Source organism: Haliotis cracherodii, unplaced genomic scaffold, assembly GCF_022045235.1.
Source record: "Haliotis cracherodii isolate W230 unplaced genomic scaffold, xgHalCrac1.p SCAF_13, whole genome shotgun sequence".
NCBI classification, from domain to species: Eukaryota; Metazoa; Mollusca; class Gastropoda; order Lepetellida; family Haliotidae; genus Haliotis; species Haliotis cracherodii.
The window spans coordinates 14,489,549-14,500,376 of record NW_027266268.1 but is presented as its reverse complement, the minus strand read 5'-3'; positions in this window follow the sequence as shown (position 1 = coordinate 14,500,376).

The following is a 10,828-nucleotide window of genomic DNA, read 5'->3' as shown; positions in this document are numbered from 1 at the left end:
TAAATAAATATATATATATGTGTGTATATATATATATATATATATATATATATATATATATATATATATATATATATATATATATATATATATATATGTATATCTATCTATCTCTCTCTCTCTCTCTCTCTCTCTCTATATATATATCTATCTATATCTATATCTATATCTATATATATATATATATATATATATATATATTTCAAATTTGAATGTCATTATTTGTAATTCTTTTTTATCTAACAAAAACAACAAAAACCTAACAACAAACAATAATAATAAATAAAATCAATAAATAACAAAACGTCGTTCCTAATGGTACCCACATAAGCCCTGCTCATTAGGTCGAACCTCACAAGAAACTTGCTGTTTCACTACTCCATTTCCATGTCCGAAACATTAAGTGAGTGAGTGAGTTGGGTTTAACGCCGCTTTTTAACAGTATTCCAGTTATATCGCGGCGTATCAGCTTGATGTGGGAGGAAAGCCCGAAGTGATGCAGGTCTCAGACGTTTACCACTTTGGTGAAACCCACGAGCACGGGTATGGTGCTGACAAACCTAGAAACATAATTGGGGCGAACCGGGATTCGAACCCACAATCAAATGGTTCTGGCGTGCCCATGGGACGCAACTCTGCACAGCGAATTGCGACGCCTTAGACGACTGGGCCACCCATGCCCCCTCCGAAACATTAAGACATATTTTGATGAGTATTTATTCACCATCTGATCGCCAGCCATAGTGTTTTTTTATGGGCATTACACACCTAAAATGAAATCAAACGCAATGGGATAAATAAAATATCCCTCGGAATATCTAAGTTGTGAATGTATATAAATTACACTTAGTATTGCTCTATGGAAAGTCGTATCGGACTGAATACAGGAAATATTGGGGTCCAACGACACATTTTCTAGTTTTGGTGATATACATAATCTTTGCAAAGGCCTTAATCAGTCTCATAGATATATCAGGACTGGTCCAAAGTAACATTTGTTTGTTGTTAGAGGCGATACTAGTGAAGGGATCTGTTGGTCAGGCTCGGTGACTGCCTTGCGCCCCATTGCGTGGGACGTTCGTCATTATATCAACGACTGGTTTGTCTGGTCCAGACACGACACTTTACACACATCCGCCATATACTTGGTGAGTTGGTGAGTGAGCGAGTTTGATTTTATACCGCTTTTAGCAATATTCCGGCAAAATCACGGCGGGGGACAGCAGAATTGGCTTCACACATTGTACCCATGTGGGGAATCGAACCCGGGTCTTCGGCGTGACGAACGAACGCTTGAACCACAAGGCTACTTCACCGCCCCTACTAGTGGTTGGAATATTGCTGACTTGGACGTACAACAAAGAGGATCTGTATCCCTATAAAGGAGATTGTCTGGTATACTATGAGACTATAGAAGCAGACAGATTTCGATTTCTCAGCTTATTTCAGCAGTATATGCTGCACGGCATAGAGTGAGTGACTATGGTTTTACACCGCTTTTAGCAATATTCTAGCAATATCACGACTGGAAATATCGATTTATCTACATCAATGGGTGCATGTAGAAAATGCTTTAAGAGATATTGCGGGACAACAGAAATGGCTTCACACATTGTACCCATGTGGGGAATCGAACCCGGGTCTTCGGCGTGAAAAGCCAACACTTTAACCACACGGCTACCCCACGTACCGCCCCGGCACGGCATAGAACCTGTGACAGTTTTACCAATATATCCAGTGGCAATGTCGGTCGTATATAACTTAAAAATGGACAGGATGTGTGACATGGTTGGTTTATTGTATAAACACTTGTGGGTGTCGATAAAAAGGACTCCATGCATATTCATCGTCCAAACCTCCCGTCGAGGCCGAACATGGATTCGCAAAACAGGTCCTTGTTGTGTTAGTTTGTTGTCTTAACACCGCACTTAGCTATATGACGCCAGTCTGTAAATAATCGAGTCTGGAACCGACAGTCCAGTGACTGACATCATGAGCATCGATCTACGCAATATTGGGATACGAAGACATGCATCAACAAAGTCAGTGAGCCTGACCACCCGATCCCATTAGCCACCTCTTACGGCATGCAAAGTCGACTCTTGTTGCAAGCATGGGTTGCTGAAGATCTTTGTTTGTTTGTTGTTTAACGCCGCACTCAGTAATATTCCAGCGATATGACGGCGGTTTGTAAATAACCGAGACTGAACCAGACAATCCAGTGATAAATATCATGAGCATCGATCCACGCAATTGGGATCGATGACATGCACCATCCAAGTCAGCGAGCCTGACCCCCCGATCCCGTTAGTCGCCTTTTACGGCAAGCATGGGTTGCTGAAGACCTATTCTACCCCGGATCTTCACGGGTCTGCTGAAGACCTAGGGTGCGTTGTATAATGCAATCTCAGCGCTAAGGTGATCGTAACTCCCATACCTTAACATAGACTTACGACAGTCGTAGCGCTGAGGTTGTTTTGTACAACGGACCCCTAGCCTCAAAAGGTCACGTTTTTCATGCTTGTGATCAGGGCCTTGTTTGCATGATCGATTATTTACAGCTTGACAGTGTTAAAAAACACTGATCCTCTATTCCGAAGTGGCCACCCATCTGCCCTACGTACTGGGTACAGAGTTGCCTCCCTTAGATTTGCCAGACACCTTTAATCTCGAGTTCGAATCCCATACTCGCGCTGATTATGTTTCTTTCTATGTCATAACTATACCTCTGCTTGTGGGTTCATCAAAATGGTACCTGTCTATAAGATTTACTACGGGCTTTCCTCCCACATTAGCCTGCGTGCCTTGATAAAACGACGTTCGGCCGTGTCGTACCAAAAGACGTTAAAAGATGGTACCTATTGTTACCCGTCTGGCGCTCGGCATTAAGGGGCTAAAACAAGGACTGGTCGGCTCAGATTAAGCAGTACTGTGTCTGAGTGGGGTATTCATGTTAAACTGCGGCATGGTATCTCTGTGGGCTATCACTATAAAATCGACATTAGTCCCGACTAGCGCACGCACGAACGCACGCACTCACATCGCTATTTAAGTGCAAAAATCTTGGACGCGACGTTAAACCCCATTTCATCTCCCCACCTCACAGCTGTGGACCGAGGAGGGGGCACGGATGGCCCAGTCGTCTAAGGCGCTGCGATTCGCTGTGCAGAGTTGCGTCCCTCAGGAACGCCAGAAACCTATGATTGTCGGTTCGAATCCCGGTTCTCCCCAATTATGTTTCTAGGTTTGTCAGCACCATACCCGTACTCGTGCGTTTCACCGAAGTGGTAAACGTCTGAGACCTGCATCACATCGGGCTTTCCTCCCCCATTAAGCTGACACGCCGTGATATAGCTGGAATAGTGTTAAAAGCGGCGTTAAACCCAACTCACTCACTCACTCACACTGTGGACCAAGGCAGTCTCCATTCGCGTTTAAGCAAAAACCGTCTCGGCACGCCTTACTAAAATAGCAGACCCGTGAAGATCCGGGGTAGAATAGGTCTTCAGAAACCCATGCTTGCCGTAAAAGGCGACTATGCTTGTCGTTAAAGGCGACTAACTGGATCGGGTGGTCAGGCTCGCTGACTTGGTTGATGCATGTCATCGATCCCAATTGCGCGGATCGATGCCCATGATATTTATTACTGGATTGTCTGGTCCAGACTCGATTATTTACAGACCGCCGTCATATCGCTGGAATATTGCTGAGTGCGTTGTTAAACAACAAACCAATAAATAAATAAATAAATAAATAGCACGTCTACTGACAGTTTTATCTTCACTGATTAATTTATTATTTCTGCCATAACAACCCGACGTTCAAAACACTGCATAAGTTAAATATAAAACGTTAACGCCAGAGCATAACCAGTCTCGATTATCTGCAGAAACAGATTTTATTGGGCGTAATTCAAATGGATCAGATTCACGGAAAATCAGTGATGATACCAGGTGATTGCGAAAAGGGTAAGTATGTCCGACTCTACCGGTCTCACCCGCAACGCGCACAATTTGCATAAAGTAGGATGCGATGACATGCATCAACCAAGACAGCGAGCCTGTTCACCCGATCCCGATTGTAGCCTCTTACGACTTGCTGAAGACCCATTCTACCCCGGATCCTCAAGGGTCGCATGGAAATCAATGAGCAAGGGCATATGGTGGTGACCGATCAACGGTCATGATCGGGGCGAATCTGGGATTCGAACCCATGACTAACTAATCCTAACACTATACAATGGCACGTTCTCAAGACTCGTAACGATCCAGTGGTGATTATGGCTTTAGGCCGCTTTCAGCAATTTGTCAGCGGATGGGACCAAAAATGGGTTACACATTGTATTCGTGTGGGGAATACAACCCCGGACTATTGACGTGTAGAGTAAACGCATTAGCCACTAGGCTACCATATCGTTTCACGATCCATCGGTACGTCATGGTATTGTGTTAGTCCCACTCTACCTGTAACAAACCAAATATGTTTGCCCATCTTCTGGTCACCGCCCACTTGTCTCAAACGCTTTTTAGTGAGTTGGATCTATTTATCCTGGTGTGACACCCATTTTCTGGTGACCCCGCCGTGACATTGCTGGAATATTGCTAAAAGAGGCATAAAACGATACTCACTCTCTCAACTTATTCTGGATTACCAGTTCTGCAACTGTCAAAATGCATCGATATTAGCCAAATACTGCATACATTGGAACATCTTCCCGAGGCAAGGGAGTTAAATAACTTTAAAAGCCCAGTTTCCACCCTTGCCGAACTAGGCGCTCGATCGTAGCGCCACCAGTGGCTATTACGAGCTATGTCCCTTCTATGCCTTTCCTGAGGACCAATGAGATTCCACCTCTCGTATCACTTGCATTTGTTGCATAGCGGTGCACACGCTTTGCAAATCCTGCAGTCGACCGAAATCTACATGACACTTTACGAACCGGATTTCGATTTCGGTGCGCGATTTTGATTGGACTATGCATAGACTCATTAGCCCAGCCAAAATGTAACTCCATAATACCAGCCTAGTTCGGCAAGGGTGGAAACTGGACTTTATAGTCAGTTAACTCACTTGCCTCGGGAAGATGACATTGGAAGGAAAACCTCTAAACTCACAGTTGCCGCTGTGGCGACATCCATGGGTTAGGGTATGGTGATGACAGACCAAGGACTATGTGAGAAGAAATGTTGGGCCTCGAGCCGACGACAAGCGAATCCTGTATGCATCTAATAGGCGCAACTCTTTACAGCTATGTTTGTTTGTTTGTATGTTTGTATGTTTGTATTTTTGTTTGTTGTCTAACGTCTCACTAAGCAATATTCAAGCTATATTTGACGGTCAGCATCGAAAATTAATGCCTCTGATGTCTACAAGAAATCGCGTCTTAACATGTTTAGACATTCCACCCAGTCCCTTGAAGGTAATGGAAATACGAGGATGAAAAACAGGTAGACTCATCCCCAAAACTGCTACCAACATTACTATATTTGACTTAAAATCTGTTACAGAACTCAAAGGGACTACTTAATTTAGTTCGTTATAACCGTAATTCGTTATAAGCATATATACAGCATAGCTATAGCATATAGTCGGGACTAAAAAGTTAGTTCGTTATATCCGTTAGTTCGTTATAAGCGTGTTCGTTATAACCGTAGTTTACTGTACTTATAACTTGAAATTGTTTTGTATCCGAATATGTGGTAGACTGCTATGGAAGCACTATTAGCAGTTGTTAAAATACTTCATTTACCTTGGCCAAACACCGCTTAATATAATAGAATATTTTCAATAACTATATCTGTAAGAATTATGATGTTGTCATTAATGTATTTTTCTCATATGATGTAGCGTTTACATTTCTTTCGGTTAATTTAATTCTTTGTTCTTTGATATATTTTCTGGTGATTATTTTATGTGTAAATTTGCCTGGAGAGAACTGTTAAGAGAACTGTTATATAATATAACCCCAGCCACCCTCGTCCCCAAATATGATTTATTCTGAAGAATTTCCGATGAGTTATTACAAAACCTGCAACTCAGTATTACACGGCGCACAGCCACGATGCAGGTCTGCACATTGCAGAATTGAAACAACACAAAATACAGAAAATGGATATAATTGTCATTGGTCTTTGAAAGGCGTTTCGGAGTACATGTATATACTTACTCCTTCATCATTCATTGTGTTTCTCATAATTATGAAGTTGACATCCATAAATACTCCTCCTTATTGTCATTGGTGTTGTGGTGGCGGTGGGGTAGCTTAGTGGTTAAAGCGTTCGGTCGTCATGCCGAAGACCCGGGTTCGATTCCCCACAATGTGTACAATGTGTGAAGCCCATTTCTGGTTTCCCCTGCCGTGATATTGCTGGAATATTGCTAAAAGCGGCATAAAACCACACTCACTCAATGGTGTTGTGAACAATATTGATATTTTATAGTGGGTATACTTTCTAAACGTTGTAGGACACATTGTTATTTTTCCCTCAAAATAACACGTCTCATTCAACGTATTTTTAGCAATATAAGCTGCTAATTCAACAAATCACAAATACATAGATTGTGGCTTATTCAGGGGAGACAATTTGTTCCAGCCAAAGTGAAGTAGCCCGACAATACAAAGGTAGACTACTCGTGCATGTATAATATCCACACGCAACCCCCAGACACCGATTTTATTAACGCTTCGATCACTGCATTAAGCCAACGTTCTTAAAATGTCAGTGTTACTTAAAACGAACTGGAATACACTGTATGTGTTTACCGCAGAATGTACGTGTTACTTCTACAATGAACAAGGAGAACCAATGTAACCGACATATGTTCATTGAACAGATATGTTCATTAACTGTCGACTACACGTGTTGGGCACTCAAATCGATACTATCAACGAACACCCGATAGTGATGTGTTTACGGGATATATGTACTATCAACGCAAGGGATCCGGTAGATGACTTGAATATTCCATTATGGCTTCTGATGAAATCTGGGTTACATGTCAAAACACCGAAAGCTTAAAACGGCAAATCACAAACAACACACACACATCGGTTTATATTTGTAGCATTACTTAGTAAGCGCTTTTTTGATGATATGATGTTTAACAGATATCAGTATTTTTCATATTCTGCTTCGTCTGAATCAAAATCAGCAGCAGGGATGTTGAAATTCAACACAATAACACGTGTCACCTGTATCCCTGCACGACTTTATATGCGACAAAATTTTATATCTCTCCTCCGTCTTTCGATTGACGACGTGGCGGTATAGTGTGTTCTGAAATCGCGACACAATTACATTCGGCTGAGACCTTTCCTAACATTTGATTGTGTGTTCGTGTGTGTGTGTGTGTGTTCGTGTGTGTGTGTGTGTGTGTGTGTGTGTGTGTGTGTGTGTGTGTGTGTGTGTTTAGTCAGTCCTGCCGGACCTCTTCTCCTTCACTTTAGGGTGGTCTCGGATTCAAAGCTTTCATTCGGCATGGGCTCTTATTGATCATGGTTCCAGGCCCCAGCGTCCACAATCAGTATGTCCCTATGTTGATTCGGTAAAATTGATCGAAATTAGATATTTTTTAAGGTGTCATCAACCGTATGTTGAACATCGATCGCTTTGTAACAGTTTGACGGGGTGGTGTGACAGTGATATCTCACTTTCAACAACAGATGTTGGGAATACAAATGATATTTTACGAACGCTTCACATATTTTTCTCTACATACAACTCTATTCTTCTACACAGCTGCCTGCCTGCGTACGGCGCACGTAGGTCTGCCAAGGCTGTTGAACTAACAGTCACGGCTCGGGTAACGTAATGAATAGTTGAACTTGTAATCGCAGTTTGGGCAATGTCGTGAATAGCTAAAGTCACCGGGCAATGTCGTAAATGAGCTGATGTTTCGGTTTGGGAAATGTCATAAATAGATGACATTTCGGTTCGGACAATGTCGTGAATAGCTGAAGTCACAGTTCGGGAAATGTCGTGCATAGCTGATGTCACAGTTCGGGCAATGTCGTGAAACAGATGATGTCACCGTGCAATATAATGAACAGATGAAGTCACATTTCGTGCATTATCGTAAATAGCTGAAGTTTCGGATTGTGCAATGTCGTTAATAGATAAAATTTCGTTTCGGACAATATCGTGAATAGCTGAAATTTAATTTCGGGCAATGTACATGTATGTCGTGAATAGCTGACGTTTCGGTTTGGGCAATGTCGTGAATAGATGAAGTCACCGTCCGGGTAATGTCGTAAATAGCTGAAGTTCTAGTTTGGGCAATGCCGTGAATAGCCGAAGGGCCAAATCATGAGTAACTACATGATTAATTCAATCAATTCGGTCAATCAAACTGATTTTTTTACATAGCTGGCATATTTCTGGGTGCGGCGTTAAACAAAGAAACACAAATTTGCTGGAATTTTGCCGAGTGCGGCGTTAAACAAACAAACACCAACAAAACACTACTACTGTAGATTCCGAGACATCCCATGTTCCCGTGCTTGTCCGAATGGAGACCGCAGCAAGAAGCGTGTGGACATTACATACGTGCTGATTATACCCGGACGGCGTGGATCGTTGCTCATAAATGTTGTCAACAGCTGCTTTGGCGACTTTACAGAAATAAAGCTGTAGTATTTCTCACTGGCATTAAACAACATTCACTCTGTTTCGGTAATATAACGAGTGATATCCTACATATGCTTACAAACACTGTGTAAGGGAAAATGAAACTGTATCAGACAGTGGAACGTCTCCCTCAATGTTGGGGTATGATGCGACACAAGCTCAACCAGCACTAGTGGGCCCGTTCCACAAAGTGATCTGAACACTACAAGTATGGTAAGGCTGAGTTTGGTAGTTACGACTGTCTTAGTACGTTAGTACCTGGCGTGTGTGCCACAAACCGGTCTTAGTGCTACGACAAGGCGTCGTATGTCCCACAGCGCTAAGAACTGTTAGTAGAACGGGCCCTTGGGAATATGCCACAAACCGGTCTTAGTGCTACGACAAGGCGTCGTATGTCCCACAGCGCTAAGAACTGTTTGTAGAACAGGCCCTTGGGAATATGCCACAAACCGGTCTTAGTGCTACGACAAGGCGTCGTATGTCCCACAGCGCTAAGAACTGTTTGTAGAACAGGCCCTTGGGACAAGTGCCACAAACCGGTCTTGGTGCTACGACAAGGCGTCGTATGTCCCACGGCGCTAAGAACTGTTTGTAGAACAGGCCCTTGGGAATATGTCACAAACCGGTCTTAGTGCTACGACAAGGCGTCGTATGTCCCACGGCGCTAAGAACTGTTTGTAGAACAGGCCCTTGGGACATGTGCCACAAACCGGTCTTGGTGCCACGACAAGGCGTCGTATGTCACGCAATGCTAAGAACGGGCCCTGGGCACATGTGCCACAAACCGGTCTTAGTGATACGACAAGGCGGGTTGTGTCCCACAGCGCTGAGAACTGTTTGTAGAACGGGCCTTTGGGACAATAAGATAAATGAAACTACAAAGCTAAACAAATAAAAACAAAACTCTCTCATGGCCAAATTTAAAAATGGAGAATGAAGATGAAATAAAATACATAGTCATATTCTGGGGGAAAAAATGCTAAAATAATCTATAGTGGTCTGGTTTGGAACATAAAAATAGCATTTGACAAATTCCAATGTATGTCAAGTTTTGTTTGTATATTTTAAAATGTGAGAAAAATAAATAAAGAAACATGGATCCCATATTTCAGACTGATGACTGATGTCAATTTACATAAAAAAACAAAAGTGTTTGACACAAAGGACCGACGGGAAAACACTCCACCAACTAAATCCGGCCGATCTATGCATGAGTGTGCTGGGAGCACGGACGGCCCGTGATATTGGATATCGGAACATATGCACACATAAATGTATGCTACTGGTTTTAAATAGTTTTTTTCGCATACAAACGAGAAACTCCTTTCCTTAAAAAAACCCAAACGTCCCCCTCTATACTTCGTGTTGTTATTTCAAATGGACCCATTATTTCTCATTCAAACTTACCATCGCCCTTTCGTCAAATTTATTTTATGAAACCCGATAAAAAATAATTGCTCATGCAGATTGAATAAAACCAAGGACAAAATCTTCCACAACATTTATTCAATGAAAATTTCTCTCAAATCCTCCCGTATCGACTCCGCGTGCTGAGTTGCGCGCGCACTTTGGCGCCACCCGTGACAGAACGCAAGTTTTAATCGAGTGACAATGTCTCACAAATGTTGGAGAATTAACTAATTTTTTCATGTGTAAAAGTAGTCGAAATTATCTCATTTGAGTTCTTAAAAGGCCCCTATTATGTGCTATCCACGAGAGACTCCTAAAGCGACACTGGCGAACATATTCATTAGCTTGTCCCTTCAATAGTCTGTGAATTAGCGACCCGCATCTTACAGAGTTACCGGCCCTGATTAACAGCGCGGCACAAGGGGACAAAGCCCCCTGGAAACTCTTTGCCGCTTCTCTCAAAACATGGCGTTTAATCTGAAAAAAAATCACGATAGCCTTGTAAAAATGTCAGTTTATCTATTTAGTTTTCAAATTACAATTCTACTAAAAAAGGTGAAAGTTATCCTGGCCACACAGTTTTGCACTGTTTATTGCATATATTTAATTACATATTTTTGTCAATGTTAACATTTATAACCTGAGAAAACAATCATTGTTACTACAGCCGAAATAGCTTTCCAGTAATCTGTCTAGGGTACTGGAGGCAGAGGGGAAGTCGGGCCAGCCTCAAGGTGAAGGTGTTCGCTTGTCACGCGCTATTCAAAGGTCCGATACCCCGCAGTGGAACC